Genomic DNA, 20,011 nt, shown 5'->3' on the forward strand with positions numbered 1-20,011 from the left:
AACAATCAACAGTTCATGAGAAAGTGCTTTCAAGACATTTGTAACGTGACCTGAAGGAAGTGTTACTTTTGTTTAAGCGATGATCAATAGGAAATATGAAGGTTTCTTGGCAACTAAAGTGATATCAAAACCAGATGTCCGATATGGGTCTCACTAAAGTATGAAACCAAATTAGTTTTAACAAGAAAATACTTACAGGATGCAGGCATGCATGAGGCCTATATAGAACAACTAGTAATTTATCACCAATGAAAGTTGTAGACAATGACTTTACAGGAAAATTATGAGACAGTTAATAGTTTTTTTGTGGTATAGTTGTGAATATCGAAGCACGCACTGGCAGCTCTAAAATAATTATGTTATCCTTTGGAAGCCAACATTCACTATTTTAACGTTAACACAGTTCTTTAGTTTTCTCAAATTATTTCCGCTTATCGGAACAAAAACGCGTAATGCTTTCAGAAAAAAGTCATGTTCCCATTATTTTAACTACCATTGTATATGAAAAGAATTTATTGAGTCATAGAATAGTCAAGGCGATGGTATTTCTAAGCTAAAAATGTTTATTAATAGTTCCTGTAGAAAACAACATTTCAATGGAATGCGGTTTTACTAATCTGTAGTCTATTTATATCAATGCATGCAGTCAAGTTTGAAACATACCAATTTCTCCTGCAGGGTTTGTTTATCTAATATCATCGAATCGACCATTGTGGTTATCAGGGTGTTATGAGAACATGAACAAATCTTAAAACTCTATTCATTATCATTTTTCTAGCAACTATTTTAGGAGAGATTATTTTTATCGCATATTTGCTCTCTTTTAAAAATTTGAGAAAAACACATTCCACAAAACTATTCATTATTATGTATAGTTTTACGAAGCGAGGTCTGACAAACACTGTGGGCGGCAATGATCTCAGTTGCCATAATAGAGGGAGAAAGGAAGGGAGAGAGAGAGAGAGATAAAAGAGAGAGAGAAAGAGAGAGAGAGAGAGAGACTGACATACAGAGAGATAGAGATAGACAAACAGACAGTCAGAGAAAGAGAAACCGAAAGAGAAAGAGAGCATAAAAATAAAGCTCACAAAAATATTTTTAAAAAGCTTATATCAAAACTGACGTTTTCATTTTATTGTTATGCAACAAAAATCAGAATTCCCCCTGCTGAGAAAAAACTGTTTGAGTCTGAGATTCTTGAGGTGTTAGATATGCATGAGACATTCCACATACAAACTTTATAAGATTGTCTTTTCTCTTATCAGTAGGTACATTCCTACCAGGTACCCATCAACTACACCTGGGTGGGTAGTTGCAAATGTAGATCAATGTCTTGCCAAAGGACATAAGTGCCGCTGCAGGACTCGAACGCGAACCATGTGATCCTTGATCCGGTGATGTATCCACTAGACCACGACACATCTACCTTAAAAAACATTAACATGGGAGTGTTCAAGGTGTTTGAATAAATGAAAGGTGTGGATGTGGCCCGGGGGGGGGGGGGGTACTCAGATTATAGTCGGACGGGGGTGTGCGGCTGAGACCTCCGAACCCATACCCACATCCAAGGGTCCTTTTGCTGAAATAGGTACCCATGTCTAAGGATTTTTTGTCAAAAATGGACCCATGTCTAAGGATTTCAAACTTCAAATATTACATTTTTTAAGCTGTAATAATACACTCCAGCAAAGCATATGGAGAGTCAACGCTAATGCATATTGACCTGTAGCACTGCACTACGCGTTAATAGGCAGCATTTAAATACATGAATAGTCAATATACTCATAACACAGAGATGCACACAATCATGCCGATGCGGCTGATCGGTAAGTTCGACAGTGGACTCAATTTATTCTTTCTAACATCGGAAAGTTCAAAAATGTATATTACTGCTATTTAGATCTTATTGTTTGTCACTAAAGTATTGATTTTTAGTGAAATTGGTTGAGTTTTACACAGTGGTGTTTGAAATGTTGAGAATCAATATTAATAGCACAGCTTTTAATACACAGCCAGGATAGTAATGCACCTATGTGTGTAATAATACAATGGCCAATAATTTTGCAGTTTCTCGGTAAAGTTCTTTATTAGTAAACTGTACCATACTACATGTAGTTTACAAGTAGTTTACACACATAAAGATGAAAACACCATGCAACATAATAATACTGTGCTAGAACCCCTAGCATCTGTTTTAATTGAAGGACTTTTCCTGTTAACGTACCCGTACACGAGCTCTCAAGCATTGGCTATATAGCTCCCTGCTTGAGCCCCGCTGCTGCCCGGCTGCGTTATTTTTTTATGCGGCACAGATTGGGGCTTTTTTTAAAAGGGGTCTTGATTTACAGACTAATACTGGTCGTGTGCGTACTAGAGAGTATAAGTAGTAGAAGTCTGTTTTTAATAGTGTTACATTTAATCCACTACCGCATGGAAAACCATTACATCAACAATTAAAATCAAATTGGAAATCTGAAGAGGAGGCAGCACGTCAATAAGGAGAACATTATTAGTCAATAAAACTTAACTAACTTAAACGAAGAGGAATGTTATCTAAACACATAGTTCGCGATGGATATACAAACTTCTTCGCAGCGCTATCTAATGCGCTAGCTAACATGACTAGTCTCACGTATGTGCAGACACTATTCAGAAGGGAAAGAACGTACTTCCCATAGGTGTAACACGCGCCATGCCCCAATCTGTGCCGCATAAAAAAATAACGCTGCCCGGCTGCTGGGCAGAGGGTACGCAGGGTATAGCTGCCGATCTTTCAGGTGCGAAGCGCTACAAGTTTCCGGGGGTACGACCCCTATACGGGCGGATACCATACCTAGCGCGCATTATGCCATATGAGTACCCGGTATAGAGCCCATGGGGTCCTGATATATGTGGTACCCCGGGATCTAGTTGAGTTTACGAGCTACGTACGTACCCACTGACTTAGAGGTCAGTGCGTACACCTCGTACACTGGAAATGCAATCACCGAATTCGAAGGGTCCATTTATTTAGAGATGGGAGAGATTTAGGCATTTTCAATGTAGGAGCAAATCGCAAAATCCAGGAGAAAATGAGGGAGAAAAGAGGGGAAAGGAATAAATGAAAAAAGGGACCCATGTCTAAGGATTTTTTTAATGAAAAGGGGACCCATGTCTAAGGATCTTTCCTGAAAAAGTCACCCTTCCGAGCGGCACATCCCCGTATGCGTATTTTTTATTTACACGGCAGCGAGGGGAAAAGCTCGATTAATTCCAATGAAACCGCTCGCGGAGAGTCTAGTCTGTAGTGCGTGTACAATGATGATGTGTACTGATGACTTGTGTTGTCGATGTACTGTGTGTTGTTGGTACTTGGCCGAGGGCATGTATGTTCACGCTCTCTGTGCCATGGTGTCACATATAATATCATACTGCCGTCTCTATTTATTGCATAAGAAATCCATCTATTTAGTTTTCTTGTTTTCCTTTTTAATTTGATGTCTTTCTTCGCTTCTTTCTCTAGATCTACATGTTAAGTACAATTCCCGTTATAACTGCACTGCTAGCTATGTACTGTACTCGTACGTACTCCTTCTTCTTCTTCTTGATTTGTTTTTGTTTGGCAATCAGTCACAGTTGACTATTTTTGCCACACACTATTTTTATGAATTATTTATATATATACATATGTACAATTTCACTCCGACTCGGTCTAGTCTAGACTCTTCGCGAGCGGTTTCGTTGGAATTAATCGAGCTATTCCCCCTCGCTGCCGTGTATATAAAAAATACGCTCCCGTATACCCAATATACGTGAGTACCCCCCTCCCCCCCCCCCCGGGATGTGGGTGGGGATGGGGCAGGAAATAACGAGGTAGACTGCGACGCGGGAGAAATGTGACACCTCCATTCCTCCAATAACTCAAAAAGTGATCGGCCAGTTGGTTTGTATCTTGCAAAGGCCTTAAGATTCTAACGTTCTGAAATAATATAATAATAATTGTCATGAAATTACATGATTTATCTACATGATTTGTTTTTAACTGTAATTTATGATTGTTATTTGTTTAAGCGACTGGTCAAGAAACTACGTAACATGGTATCTTAGCAACATTAATTGGAGAATTGCGCACCAGTATACACAGCAGTTTGCTAATCGTCCGAGTTTGTTCGTAGCAGTTATTTGCACCAGTATGACTTCCAGATTTCATTATAACTCCTAAAGTTTCACCCTATACTTGAAGGTATGTTTCTGGAATAATTTGTTATAATGTTTTAAATAGCATCTAAGATAAGTAGCAGTTATTTGCATGGCGATTTATGGATTCGAGTGCATTCATTCATGCACACACATTTATGTTGATTGATTGTCGAGCTTTGATATTGAAAGTAAAGTGCCTTTGTTTTTAGCTTGAAAAGGAAAGTGATTAGCATGAAATTATTATTTGGTTGATGTAGAATATGTGAAAGAGTCACAGTTGAAATGCAGATTTATGTAAATTGTGTATAGGCCTACGATGTGGAACAAGGAACGTAGCTACGGGAACTATATTTTTACTTTTACTCGGATTTCTTTAGAAAACGCTCTACGCACAATGTCGGCGGCGGAGTGATTTTTCAACCAAATTTCTTCGTGATAATTAGGCACCATAGAGATATATACTTAATAAGGCGTTTAGTAGTATATATCTCTATGTTAGGCACACGCTTATAGGTTTGAAGTTAGGCGTTTCATTTGTTAATAGTGTTATGTATGGTGGCCCTGAAGGGACATCGCGAATAGACTAAATCGTGAAAAATATGCGATAAAATTCACGATATCGTCAATTTTATCGCATATTTTTCACGAAGAAATTCACGAAATTGATGATATCGTGAACTTTATCGTGAATTTTTCACGATGAAATTGACGATATCGTGAATTTTATCGTGAAAAGTTCACGATATAAAGTTCACGATATCGTCAATTTTATCGTGTACTCTATCGTGTACTCTCCTGACGGGCGCTTCGTAAACAAAACCAGCCCTAGCTGGGGGAGACAGAGAGAAGGAAAAAAGGGAAAGGGAAAGAGAAGATAAAAGGAAAGAAAGAATAATAAGAAGAAAAGAGGGAAACGGGGGGGGGGGCGAAGGGCTCTTGCCTCCTCCTCACTCCCCCCCCCCTCCCCGCCAAAAAATAAATCAGAGAGAGAGAGAGAGAAGGGAAAGGGAAAGGAAAGAAAGAAGAGGAAGAAGAAGAAAAGAGGAAAACGGGGGAAGGGCGAAGGACTCTTGCCCCCCCCCCCCCCCCGCCAAAAAATAAATCAGAGAGAGAGAGAGAAGGGAAAGGGAAAGGGAAAGAGAAGATAAAAGGAAAGAAAGAAGAGGAAGAAGAAGAAAAGAGGGAAACGGGGGCAAAGGGCTTTTGCCTCGTCCCCCCGCCCCCTGCCAAAAAATAAATAAGAGAGAGAGAGAGAGAGAAGGAAAGGGAAAGAAAAGAAAGAAAGAAAAACGAAAAAGAGGGAGAATAGGAAAGAAAGGAAAAGAAAGAAAAGAAAGGAGGCAAGAGCCCTTCGACCCTGTTTCCCTCTTTTCTTATTCTTTTTCCTCTTCTTTCTTTCCTTTTATATTTTCTTTCCCTCTCCCTTCTCTTTCCCTTTATGGCGGGAGGGGGGAGGGGGAGGTAAGAGCCTTTCGCCCTTCCCCCGTTTCCCTCTTTCCGTCTTCTTCTTTCTTTCCTTTTATATTTTCTTTCCCTTTCCCTTTCCCTTCTCTCTATCTCTCTCTCTCTCCTATTTATTTGTTGGCGCGGGAGGGGGGGGGAGGAGGCAAGAGCCCCTCTTTTCTTCTTATTCTTCTTCCTTTCCTTTTTTATTCTCTTTCCCTTTCCCTTCTCTCTCTCTCTCTTATTTATTTTTGGGCGGGGGGATGCAAGAGCCCTTCGCCCCCGTTTCCCTCTTTTCTTCTTCTTCCTCTTCTTTCTTTCCTTTTATCTTCTCTTTCCCTTTCCCTTTCCCTTCTCTCTCTATCTCTTATTTATTTTTTTGGCGGGGGGTGGGGAGGGAGGAGGCAAGAGCCCTTCGCCCTTCCCCCGTTTCCCTCTTTCCTTCTTATTCCTCTTCTTTCTTTCCTTTTATATTTTCTTTCCCTTTCCCTTCTCTCTCTTATTTATTTTTGGCGGGGGGGGGGGGAGGAGGCAAGAGCCCTTCGCCCTTCCCCTGTTTCCCTCTTATTCCTCTTCTTTCTTTCCCTTTCCCTTCTCTCTCTCTCTCTTATTTATTTTTTTGGCGGGGGGGGGGGGGGGGGGGTAAGAGCCTTTCACCCTTCCCCCGTTTCCCTCTTTCCTTCTTCCTCTTCTTTCTTTCCTTTTATATTCTCTCCCTTTCCCTTTCCCTTCTCTCTCTCCTTATTTGTTTTTTGGCGGGGGGGGGGGGGGGAGTGAGGAGGAGGCAAGAGCCCTTCGCCCCCCCCCCCCGTTTCCCTCTTTTCTTCTTATTATTCTTTCTTTCCTTTTATCTTCTCTTTCCCTTTCCCTTTTTTTCTTCTCTCTGTCTCCCCCAGCTAGGGCTGGTTTTGTTTACGAAGCGCCCGTCAGGAGAGTACACGATAGAGTACACGATAGAGTACACGATAGAGTACACGATAAAATTGACGATATCGTGAACTTTATATCGTGAACTTTTCACGATAAAATTCACGATATCGTCAATTTCATCGTGAAAAATTCACGATAAAGTTCACGATATCGTCAATTTCGTGAATTTCTTTGTGAAAAATATGCGATAAAATTGACGATATCGTGAATTTTATCGCATATTTTTCACGATTTAGTCTATTCGCGATGTCCCTTCAGGGCCACCATAGTTATGCAATTATTATCAGGACATATGCATGTTTTATATGTTTCATATTTGACAAAGTACTTTGGACTCATTTTCTTGTTGAAGAAAATATTAATTTCAAAAACACACTTTGTGAAATACTAGCATGATATAATTAGGGAAAACTTTTAATTATTTCTTATTCATCACAATTAATGTGGAATTGTTTATCAGGGTTTGAAACTACAATGTAACATTCCATGTGTGGATACATTGATCTTATGAATATTTTGTTCTTTTCTGTTTGGCTTACAGGGTAACCAACACAGTTGTTGAATAGTTTATTATTCACTACGTTTGTACACCACAAGAGATTAAAGAAGGCATCAAGATCGAATCAAGTTACACGCTCTAGTTATTCTCTTTATTGCAACAACGTGTCAAGTACATGGAAGTATATTGAGTCCATCACAATAATAATATAACAATAATAGCCTAATAGTCCACTCCAAATTTTATTAAACCGAAACGGAAATTCTTTTTGCCCAATTGATCGTGAGCCCGGCAGCCACTGAGCAGCGCCAGATCGACACACAGTCATTATATACACAGTCATTACATTCCTGAATGTATGTTTGATTTCAAATTCTCTTTTGACCCAAATTTTGTTCCCAAATTGTGTGTGTGCCTCATGTACTATAAGTAAAACGATTACGTCATTTTCAGATGTAGGACAGTCACACCCCCTAACTGTCGATATCATATTGTGTTCATTTATATATTTAAACAAGACAAGCGTCCTGTTGATCTTTTTGAATTCAAGCACCATGGAGATTCGCATTGAATATGTTCAGAATGCGTGTCCATCAAAATAACATGATTAACTGTCAGGGTACATATTTGACTGTTATGACGACATAAAACTCACTTCGCAAACAGTACATCACCGGCGGGAGTCTAGACATTTTGACGATACATGGTAAGTAAAGGATTAGTTATAGATTTCTCCCTTCTCGGGGACATGATCATCTCATAGTATGAAATTTTATCTTGAATATATAGGTATATTTCTATTATAGTCATGCAAATGGATTTAATCACGGATTTGATTTTTTTTTCCTTCAAAATGATAATAGGATAACCTACACTAAATTAATAATAACCAATATTATTGTGTTATCAGGAAAATAAATGCGGTCTATAATTTGTTATATTTTTTTAATTACATAATAATCTTCAAGTATTTAAACTTCGCAATTTCCCGCTGGTAGAGTATGCCCTTCCAAAGTGTGGTGCTGAATACAATGGCTCTAAGCTTTAATAATGCAACCTTATTCAGCACACAGTGCATTTCGAGAAATATACCCCACTAGGAATTGAGTTACTACACGTACACCTGGGTCGAGAGTGGCAGATGTGGATTCCTGTTCTTGGCATGACAGCTTTTAGTGTCTTGTCGGAGCTGAAAACCACGACTTTCTCATGTGCAGTCAATTGTTTTTGGATCACTTTACTATTGCATCACTCAAGATGGTGTGGTCTAGTGGATAAGTCACCAGAATGCGGATAACAAAGTGCGGGATTCGAATCCCTGTTACAGCACTAACGTCCTCTGACAATACATTTGCCTCACTCAACTCAGATGAAGTTAATGTATGCTAATAGGAATTAATTTCATGAATCTTCAGCGCCTTCTTTAGGGCAGCTAGGCTCAGCCAAAGTAATAATCAGACCATGTTGGAGGCGCATGATTATAGAGACATTAAATAAATGTAATGATATGCTATAACTCATTATTCTTACTATTGAATTCAGGTAGATTTATCGCCTAATGGCATAACAGTTTACAATGATGGGTACCAACAAAATAATATGCTCTGGTTTTTGCTTAGTAAGAACCCTATAGAAGCTATAAGGTTTCATAGAACCATGCTATTTTTTGTTTCTTCTTTCATTAGATGTGAACATCAGTTAAGGACGGAACACTATCATGCAGTCACGCATGCTGTATCTAATAATTGGGCTTTGCCAATTGATGAGTCTGATCAGCAGCACAGAGGCAGCTCGATACGTTAGAAAGGAAGGTGAGAGTGTTCAATTCATCTTCAAGCAATACGGATCTGGATGTTCATACAGACTGTCCTTTAATAAGATTCCTTTTAATGATGATGGCACGCCTTTGAATACGGAAGGGTACGGCCTGAGTGAACATCGGCGAACGACCATAGAGAAGGATTGCTTGAACACAACCTGCGTGATATCTGTAGGCATCAGCAACCTGAAGGCTTCAGACGCTGGCCATTACTCGTGCACGTTCATATGCACGAAGAAGACATCATATCAGTATCATAACCTTCATGTATATCATCCTCCAGGGGTAGCTTACTGCTCCTGGTCCGACGAGGACCCGATAACACTTTCATCCAATGAGACAGTGTCGCCATTGGACTGTTCAGCAAGGAAAGGTCAACCTAGAGGATACTTAGTCTGCCTTCATAAGAGCTTTCAAGAAACCACTCTTTATCGTCCGTTCCCTGTACGTTTGGTCTCTAACAATATCACCGCTCGGATATGGATTAATAGGAAGCAAAGTATCAGATGCTGCTCACAAACCTCACATTTTCTCAAAAGCTTTAGAAACTGCAGCGATTTTATTTCGCAAGTGCTTAGACCTACAGTGGGCCATTCGAAGGACTTTATCACCGAACGTCCATCCGATATTGCCCTTTTCCTAGAAATTGATTCATCAGTGGGTCATCGTATTCAGTCACAACCCTTATTTTGGTCATCCATTGCTTGCATATTTGTGTATCTTTTGACATTGCTTTTGGTTGACATTTAATAATCATCATCAGTCTCATGGTTTTGTGATTTATGTTTCGTTTCAAGAACGAAACACATTGAATTTTTAGGAAAATGGAAAAGTCATTAAGTTTCATTTACGTGCTCATCGGGATTGCGTATGGATGCCCGTCAGGTGTTACTGTTAATGAAGGAGAGATTGCGAATATAAACTTACAGTTTTCATATGTTGATTTCAAAATAACATTAAAGTTTGTAGGAGAATTCGAACCATTTTACAACAAAGGCGTATTTGTAGAATCGGAACTGGCTGAATATGACCGGCTCAAGAGATATTCAATCTCTAAATCTGTGTTACAAGCTAACAAATCATGGAACATTAATTTCGTTATCACGAATGTTAGAAGACAGGACGCTAAAGATATTGAGTGGGACGTATATGTGAATGGAGAAAAAGAAGATACTCTGCTGACTAAGATTGGTGTAAAGTTTCCACCCAGTGTTACTTCTTGTACGTCGACTGATCAATCTGATTCGTCGGTTATGTTGAATTGCACGGCATTACGCGGTAATATTCCCGCGAACATATTATGCTATCAGTATGATAAGATGGTTCCATTAATATCTGAATATATGACCCAAAACGAAACACATATGAACCGAAAGGTCTTGGTGACGAAGACAGCACTGGCCTTATGCTGTTCCTCGACGTTAAAAGACCCCTTGGACATGCACAGATGTAATGACTTTAAGTGGGAGCCCCAAACATACCCACGAGACGAACACTCTAATGCCAACACAACCCCAAGGCAACCACCAACGCCGAGTCCCGGCTCTGCGACTCTACCACCGACTTGTAATATAACGGAGAATCCACATATCGAAAGTATCAAGACCGCTCTGATTGTTCTTACATCCGTGATATGTTTTATGTCAGCTCTGCTCATTATTTGCATCGTTTTTGTTTTGTACAAAACAAAATTAAAGCTAAACTGGTAATGCGACTGCATTGCCATTGTGAAAGAAATGGTGTGGAAAGGATCAGAAACAGTTGATCATGTAGCATGTAAGTATTGGTGTGCACTGCAAGGTTCTGGAGTCATCAAAATCATAATAAATTTGACCTAGTCTTGGTAAAGTAACAAGCACTCACATAGAAAGCTATATATGGGACAACACACATGGTGTCGGGGCTAGTACTACCTTGATTTCCTTGTCTTTCTATGCTCATTACTCAGCCAGTATACATTTTCTTCCAAAATTGTTTGGCACATGTCATTTATTTGTAATCTTGAACATTCAGTGTAAGTTTCGTTTGATTCTGTGAGAATTATTTTTTAATTTTTTACCAGTACTGGAGTTTATCTTTAATGTCGAAATAAGTACACAGATACCTAATTTCATTTCCAGATAAATTTCAAAAGGGACCATCGCGGAGAATATCTAGTGTCGATGCATGCACCAGACAGTGAGAATATTATGTGGGCTAATAAAATAAATCAAGCAAAAGAACAAAATAATGATCAAAGAAAAATTTAAATTTGAACTTTGAGTGTTGGCACACATACATATACCCTTCATCAGAAAGATCTTTTTTCATATATTGTGACTGAAAAAAAAGCCTCAGCCCCGGATTCCTTTTAGGGTTGGTGGTGGTGGTTGTTGGTGGGAGGGGGGGGGGGGGGCTCCAGGAGGCTCTGTTGGACTTCTGTTGCTAGCGAGACCAGCCATTGTCTTCCGGGGGCAGGGAAACACAGCATTTAAGGGAGCATAGCGACCATAGACCTATTGAAAGTTAAGCACTACCAATTCTCTTTTTGCGAGGGAGTGCAGCAAAAAAGGAAAAAAGGGAACCCTGCCCCCCCCCCCCCCCATTGCATTATGTAGTTTGAATGACCCCATCTGCAAATTTATATCCCCTTTTCCGCTCTCTCATTGAGTTTAGGAAGCTTTATATCATGTATTTAGAAACACTTTAGTTCGGAATTTTCACATTTTATTTAACAAATGAATTATCAGACAAATATGTATATTTTAACATTAAAGTAGATAAAAAAAAAATAATAATAAAATATTTTTTTTAAATAATTTGTTTAAATAAACATTTTTTATAACGCTTAAAAAAAAAAAGAGGAATGGAACAGTATTTGACCCATCACATGAAGTGCCATGACCGAATTGCCAGTTGGATGTGCAAATATGCCTATGTGATATGATCTATACTTTCAAACAAAATTACAAACCATCAAACCAAACCAAACAAAACTTTGAATGAGAGTTTGATATCCTTTAATGAGAAGGGATTATCCATGTTTAAGAAATGATAATTACCAAAATGTTTTACCTCGAAAAGGTCATTATGCCATCGGAAATTAATGAAATAACCGAAATTCGTGAGTGACATTTTTTAATTCTATGCAGTGTGAAATTTATCCTTTAACGTCAGCCCTCGAAACAGGTAGGGTGTGAATTAATATCTTTGATTCTTTTGTTGTTTTCTTTAATATCCATTTGCTTTTCATATTTTTAAGTAACTGTTATGTTTAATTAGCAGTCATATTGATACAGAAAATCATGCATTTTGAATGAATGTTAGGTAAATGATACTAACTCATATTGTACATACTTAGCGTGTATTCAGTAAGTCTAAATTCATTCGGAGTCTGGTACTTTATGATCAAGGCCCGACATATTAGTGTTCGGATTCATTTTATCGTAACATTAAACAATAATTTGAAATTATTCAGCAATTGTGTTCAAATCCACATACGGAAGGAAACTTTTTAATTGTAAATAATTTTGGGTGTATCGCAATCTGTATATATAGATACTATACATAATTATACTAGTGTCTAGTCTATATATAAAATGTATATTATCATATCCATGATATAGGATTGAATTGATCAACTACAAGGTTAAAGAGTGATATATATATATATATATAAGAATTATATGAATTTCTATAATATATTGTCATAGTTATATAGATAGATAACTGGTTTATTAATGAAAAAACATCATTGCGGCATAGCCGAATTGCGATGATTTTACAAATATTACTTTTTTAAAAATGACATAAATACATTTGTACAAACGTTTAAAATACATTTGGAAACATAGATTCAAAAACATATTGCATATATTCAGACTGTTTCAAAAATTGATATTATTGTTATTATGATAATACTGTGGAGTAGTAGGATATAAGTTTAGAGTTTAAATTTTAAATGTTGGTTAGTCATACGGTAAAGAAAGTGTAGTAAAAAAAAAAAAAAAAAAGGTGTAGGAAGAAGATGAAGAAGGAGGGAAAAAGGGAACAGGAGAAAAAGAAGGAGGAGAACAAGAATAAATTTAGATTTGTAATACTTGTTTGGAACAAGTATAGGTGGGCTGATCCAACAAAAAATTGAGACAAAATGACGGGTACATTTGAGATAGTTTTTTGTCTCAGCTACAACATACTCGAAGTTCAGCGTAAATAAAGCTAAAACGACGTAGATATTGCTCGCGAAAGACGGGAATGTAGAATCCAGTTTTGAGAAAAAGTCATGTCCCATAGAGAATACACGCAAAATGTGAAAAATTGACATGCCTCCTTTAATCGCAAAAATACGCCATGATGCTTTTGTCAAAATGAAAAATCGTGACAACTAGATTTGTAGAGAATTGTCTCAGCTAGAACATATCAAAATTTTAAAGAAAATCAATCAATTTTTACAAAGATACAATCAATTTTCCAAAAATATGCTGACGTCATAATATGCAAATTGAAATTTTGAGTTCGGGGGCCATTATGATGACGTCATGAGTTAATTGAGGGTCAAATGAGACATGAAATCATATCTCCGATTCATACTCAATCAAAATATGAAACAAAATTAGGGTCACCTTGCATCCTAAAGAGCTACAATGGATTTTGCATAGGCATGTTTTTGCCCATATATGCTATGTAATACAAGAGCTCGCGCGCACGGAAATTTATGTTTAACGGTCGATCATTCCGTCATTAATAGTTATAAAGAGATAAACATGCTATGAATTTGTTTGTAAAAATATGTGGAATATTATGAAAGAAAAGAAATGGCGATTCTTTGTTGTGCAATAGTTTTACGCGCGAAAACGCGCACGTATGCGCGTGTGCGCGATTTTTTATAAAATGCTTAAAATGGCCTAAAACGTATGCAAAATGATTTTGAGACGATCATGAGCATTTCAAAAAATTTACGCGCGCATTGACGCGCGGACGTACGCGCACGCGCGCGTTATTTGACCTGCCATTGACCGGACGGATATTGACCTTGATCATGATAAATATGAATGAGAAATACCTTTTGGTTATGAAGATATGATCATGAGTTTATTTTCGTAAAATTTTACAAAATGGCGCCTAGATGACGTCATCAGTCAAGGTCAAAGTTGAAAAAATTTCTGTGCTTTGTACATATGCTTATACTTATGTGTGCCAAATTTCAAGGCATTTCATTGAGCCATTTTCAAGTTATCTTGTTCACAAAAAAGTGGTTAGAAATAAGAAAAAGCGCGTGGACACGTACGGACGGAAAATTTTGAAATGCTTAAAATGACCTGATTCGTACTCTACTTTGATAGTTAAGTGATTTTGAGCATTTTAAAATTTTGACGCGCCCGTACGTGCGCGTCATGACCTTTATGTGACCTTTGATGACATGACTTGTTGACCCTTGACCTGAAGTATATATGATATTAATATGAATGACCTTTGATAATGCATCATGAAGATATGATGGATAATGTGATTCCACAAAATGGCGCCTGGATGACGTCACGATGACTTGATGACCTTGAAAATGTTCCTGTCACGTCTCATGACAATGAACTATGACTGTGCCAAAATTGAATGAAATTGACGAAACCGAACTTGAGTTATCCTATGAACAAAAAAGTGTAGGAAATAAAAATAAAGAATAATAATAATAAACTAGACATATAATACTTGTTTGGAACAAGTATAGGTGGGCTGGTCAACTAAAATTTGAGACAAAATAGAGCAAAAATAAGCGACATACTGCTTACAAATGTTTAAAAGACAATATCATGTAGATTCATAACGTGAACTAAATTCACCTTCTATAGTGTGGCGGCCGCCCCCGCCTCCGTCTCCAACCTCGACCTCTACGTCGGGATTATTCTCTTTCCCAGCTGGGGAAACTGATTCTTTATATCTGTCAGGATATTCGTCAGCCGACATTATTTATAATGTCCGAGCAGTTAGAGTAATTAGATCTTATCTTTTATTTGAGGAAAGACGGGGGAAGCTACAATACTTATTTACGTTCGTTTCGTCGAAATTTACGACTATGAAGGAGTACCAGTCAAGAAGAAAGACAAAGTGTTTATAGACTCATAATTCCAGTTTTAAGACAAAAGAAAATGGTCAACTTTTATTAATGCATGTACTTCAAATATTTACATCTTTATATCACCACTGTCACAAATACCTAGTGCTTATAGTTATACTTAATAAATTTATACGATTGTCGTTATTATATTCGAATACATGTAAAAAGTGAAGGGCAATGATTCATTGGGATTTATGGGACTTGGGAGTCTTCCGTCTTAGTTTAATTCCATAGCATCATAGGGGGAGAGGTGGACTTAGAATATTCCTGCATCTTAATTCCAGCGTAGACTTCCTTGTGTACCTTTATATTCCAGGGAGGGAGAGAGATCTTACGTGTGGTACCAGTTCCGACGAGCGCCCAATTTCAAGACAAGTCCTTAGGTGGGGGGGATTTCCAGGGAGAGACTAAATCGTTCTTATTCCGACGAGCGTCCAATTCCAACTCCTCTCGTTTTAGAAATGTTACGGGTTATAAAGGCATAATGCGGACGTGGGGGAAATCGATGCGCTAAGCGATCTTGGAAAGCACGCGCGCAGCGAAAATGGACTTAACATGAAGACTGTGCTAGTTCAGAGCAAAATATCTAAGTAAACCTCTTATTTTACCATTAATTAAATACAACACTCTGAATGACATATCATTTGCAGTAAATATTAACAAGTCACATTGTCTAAAAAACTTTCCTTCCAAATTCATGTGATATATTGATAAACAATTACAGTTTAACATCTTAAAGCATCTCAATAATGGATCCAAATGTCAATCGCTCGTATGCAAATTATTAACGTAAACATTGTGCGTCGGTGTATGATGACGCGCTTGAAAACAACAATCATTTAAGTTAGGCCTCTTTGTTACGTCACGACCGCGGAGCGGATCGTTACAATAGGCATAACACGCAAATTATGAAGTTTTTGACATGAGGCCTTTAATCAAAATTTTCACTATGATGACGTCATCAAAATGAAAAATGATTATTACTGCGCTTGTAGAGAATTGTCTTAGCTACAACATATCGAAATTTTGAAGAAAATTTATCAATATTTACAGAGATACAATCAATTTTACATAAATATGCTGACGTCATAATATGCAAATTCGTATTTTGAGTTCCAAGGCCATTGTGATGATGTCACGATACACTTAATGGCCAAATTAGACATGGAATCATATTTCCAACTCATACTTTATCTAATTATAAAAAAAAATTGAAGGTCAAGGTTCATTCTAAAGAGCTATAATAGATTTTGTATAGGCATGTTTTTGCCCATATATGCTATGTATTACATGTTCCCGTGCGCACGGCCATTTATCTTAAACGGTCGCGCATTCCGTTATAAAATATCATGAAAGAAAAAAAATAGCGTTTCTTTGTTGTGTAATGGCGTTACACGTAAAAACGAGCATTCATAATTTTCGAAATGCTTTAAATGGCCTAGAACATACTCTGTTTTGATTAAAAAGTGATTTTGAGCATTTTAAAATTCAGACGCGCGCGGATTTTGATGAGATGTTATGTCGAACCTTGACAATATTAATATCAATACCTTATACTAATATCAATCATCATGGCAAGTTTCATGATAATGGCTTTATTCATTCATGAGATATCCTGCGAACAAATTAATGGCAGAATAATAAATGGGAATAATAATAACTTGAATTTGTCACTTTGACAATTTAGGTGATACACATGCTATTGTTTTAAACAATAAATGAATGTATTTTCACGATTTTATATTATCTTCTAAAATTCTCTTCCTATTAAAGGTCTATCCATATGAAAAGTTTCAACTGTGTAGTATATTAACCATTATGGATCTATGGAAGAAAGATTGAGAAAATGTATGACCATTGATCCCATACAATATTAAAAGCAGTGACACCTTTGACCCTAATTGACATAACGAAGAATTCCATTTTTCACAATTTCTTCTTCTTGCATGAAATGCTCTACCCGTCATGTTTTACCTAGATTGTGCTGCGCATAAATTCAATCGGATTATTTTGGGCTATTACAAGAAATGGGTTATTGATGTGGACAAATGCTCATGTACCCTTTAAGCTAATATTATGAATTTTATTACCAGAGGAAAAAAAAAGTGGTCAGTCACTCAATAGTGTCTGACAGTAAAGTCTAGAAAGTAAAGGGGTTTCCTTGTTTAATTTGAATACTAGGAAATTGCTAACGTTTAAATTTCACAAATAGGACAAACGTGACATATGCATAATTCCTACAATGTTCTACAGAATTTGCAAATTTAACATTCAATTGAAAATTTCAACATGATCCCACCATCTGATTAAAAAACTAAAAGCTCAATTTTTATAGCCCATAGTCTCAGCTATAACATACCAAAATTTGGGAGAACATAGAGCACAAATGAGCTAGATAGGGCTCAAAGATTAATGTCATGTAGATCCATGATTTGAACGAAATTGGCACCTCCCATAGGCTTAACACGCAAAATTAAGAAAATCTGTCCAGTTAGCTTTAATCGCAATTTTCACTATGATGACGTCATCAAAATGAAAAATAATGTGCAGTGATCTTGTAGACAATCGCCTCAACTACAAGATATCAACATTAGGAAGAGATTCAATAAATATTTACAGAGATACAATCAATTTTTCCATAAATATGCTGACGTCATAATATGCAAATTCGTATTTTGAGTTCCAAGGTCAATATGATGATGACACGATATACTTAATGGCCAAATGAGACATGAAATCACATCTCCCACTCATACTCTATCCGAATATGAACAAAAATTGAGGGTTCCCGTCCATTCCAAAGAGCCATAAGGGTTTTATATAGGCATGTTGTTGCCCATATATGCTATGTATTACAAGAGTTCGCGCACACGGACATTTATCTTGAACGGACGCTCATTCCCTTAATAATGGTCGTAAGGAGATAAACATGGTATCAAATTGTTCGGAAAAATATGAGGAATACTGTGTCAAAAGATACCCGGGAGGAATTATTTTGCGTTCGGCCGTGACAAAGGAAAACGCGCGTGCGCGCGACTCTTTATAAAATGCCATTGCTAATAATGGCGTACGCGCGCGTCTTTGGACCTGAAATTGACCGGACTGATATTGACCTTGATCATGATAAATATGAATGAGAAACCACTTTCCGTTATGAAGATATGATCATATGTTGATTTTCACAAAATGGCGCCTAGATAACGTTTTCAGTCAAGGTCAAGGTTGAAAACCTTACTGTGCTCTTTCCTCATGCCAATAAATATGTGTGCCAAATTTCAAGGCAATTGATTGGGCCATTTTCAAGTTATCCTGCTAACAAAAAAGTGGGTCAAAATAAGAAAAATATTCTAACGAAAACATAAGGTGTTCTGTATTACATACAGCCCACCTAATAATAATGATAACTAGATTTGTAATACTTGTTTGGAACAAGTATAGGTGGGCTGGTCCAACTAAAATTTAAGACAAAATGAGGACCACATTTGAGATAGCTAATCGTCTCAGCTACAACACACTCAAAGTTCAGCTCAAACGAAGCTAAAACAACGGAGATTTTGCTCGCGAAAGACGGAAATGTAGAATCGAGTTTTGAGAAAAAGTCATGTCCCGTAGAGAATACACGCAAAAAGGGAAAAATGACATTCTTCCTTTAATCGCAAAAAAAGCCATGATTCCTTTGTCAAAATGAAAAATCTTGTATACTGCATTTGTATTGAATTGTCTTAGCTAGAACATATCGAAAGTTGAAAGAAAATCGATCAATATTTACAGAGATACAGTCAATTTTCCAGAAATATGCTGACGTCATAATATGCAAATTAAAATTTTGAGTTGGGAGGCCATTATGATGACGTCATGAGTTAATAGAGGGTCGGATGAGACATGAACTCATATTTTTAATTCATACCATAATATTGAAAAAAAATTGGGTTCACCTTGCATCCTAAAGCGCGACAATGGATTTTGTAAAGGCATGTTTTTGCCCATGTATGCTATGTATTACAAGAGCTCGCACGCACGGAAATTATCTTAAACGGACGCTCATTCCGTTATTAATGGTCAGAAAAAGATGAACAAGGTATCAAAATGCTTAAAATAATGTGCCAAATATGATGACAGAGAAATTTTGGCGATTTTATGTTGGAAAATACCAGTACGCGCGAAAACGCGCGCGCATAAGTGCTCTCGCGCAATTTTTGAAAATGCTTAAAATGGCCTGAAACGTATGCAAAATTAATTTGAGACGATTTTGAGCATTAAAACATTTTGCGCGCGCATTGACGCGCGGACGTACGCGCACGCGCGCGTTATTTGACCTGAAATTGACCGGACGGATATTGACCTCGATCATGATAAATATGAATGAGAAATAGCTTTTGGTTATGAAGATATGATCATGAGTTGATTTTCGTAAAATTTTACAAAATGGCGCCTAGATGACGTCATCAGTAAAGGACAATGTTGAAAACGTTATTGTGCTTTGTACATATGCCTTTACATATGTGTGCCAAATTTCAAGGCATTTGATTGAGCCATTTTCAAGTTATCTTGCTAACAAAAAAGTGGTTAGAAATAAGAAAAATATTTAATAATAAATAAATAAAGGCAATTCTAACGAAATTATAAGGTGGTCTGTACGATATACAGCCCACCTGATAATAATAAAGAAAATTCTGACGAAAACAATAGGTGATCTGTTTTCAACAGACCACCTAATAAAGAATAATAAATAAATAAATAAATAATAAAGAAAATTCTGACGAAAACAATAGGTGATCTGTTTTCAACAGACCACCTAATAATAATAATAAAGAAAGAAAATTCTGACGAAAACAATAGGTGATCTGTCGTTGACAGACCACCTAATAATAAAGAAAGAAAATTCTGACGAAAACAATAGGTGATCTGTCGTTGACAGACCACCTAATCAATAAATAAAGAAAGAAAGAAAATTCTGACGAAAACAATAGGTGGTCTGTCATTGATAGACCACCTAATAAATAAATAAATAAATAATAAAGGCAATTCTAACGAAATTATGTGCACACAA

At 37.1% G+C, this 20,011-nt stretch overlaps 1 long non-coding RNA gene across 1 annotated transcript; it reads left to right on the forward strand.

Annotated features, from left to right (window-relative positions):
• The first annotated feature begins 3,986 nt into the window (after window positions 1-3,986).
• On the forward strand, window positions 3,987-7,170 carry LOC115919387. Its single transcript, XR_004061823.1, has 2 exons — window positions 3,987-4,222; window positions 7,094-7,170. It is a non-coding gene; the product is annotated as an uncharacterized LOC115919387 (long non-coding RNA).
• Window positions 7,171-20,011: the final 12,841 nt, after the last annotated feature.

Source organism: Strongylocentrotus purpuratus, unplaced genomic scaffold (genome assembly GCF_000002235.5).
Source record: "Strongylocentrotus purpuratus isolate Spur 01 unplaced genomic scaffold, Spur_5.0 spur5_contig_864, whole genome shotgun sequence".
NCBI classification, from domain to species: domain Eukaryota; kingdom Metazoa; phylum Echinodermata; class Echinoidea; order Camarodonta; family Strongylocentrotidae; genus Strongylocentrotus; species Strongylocentrotus purpuratus.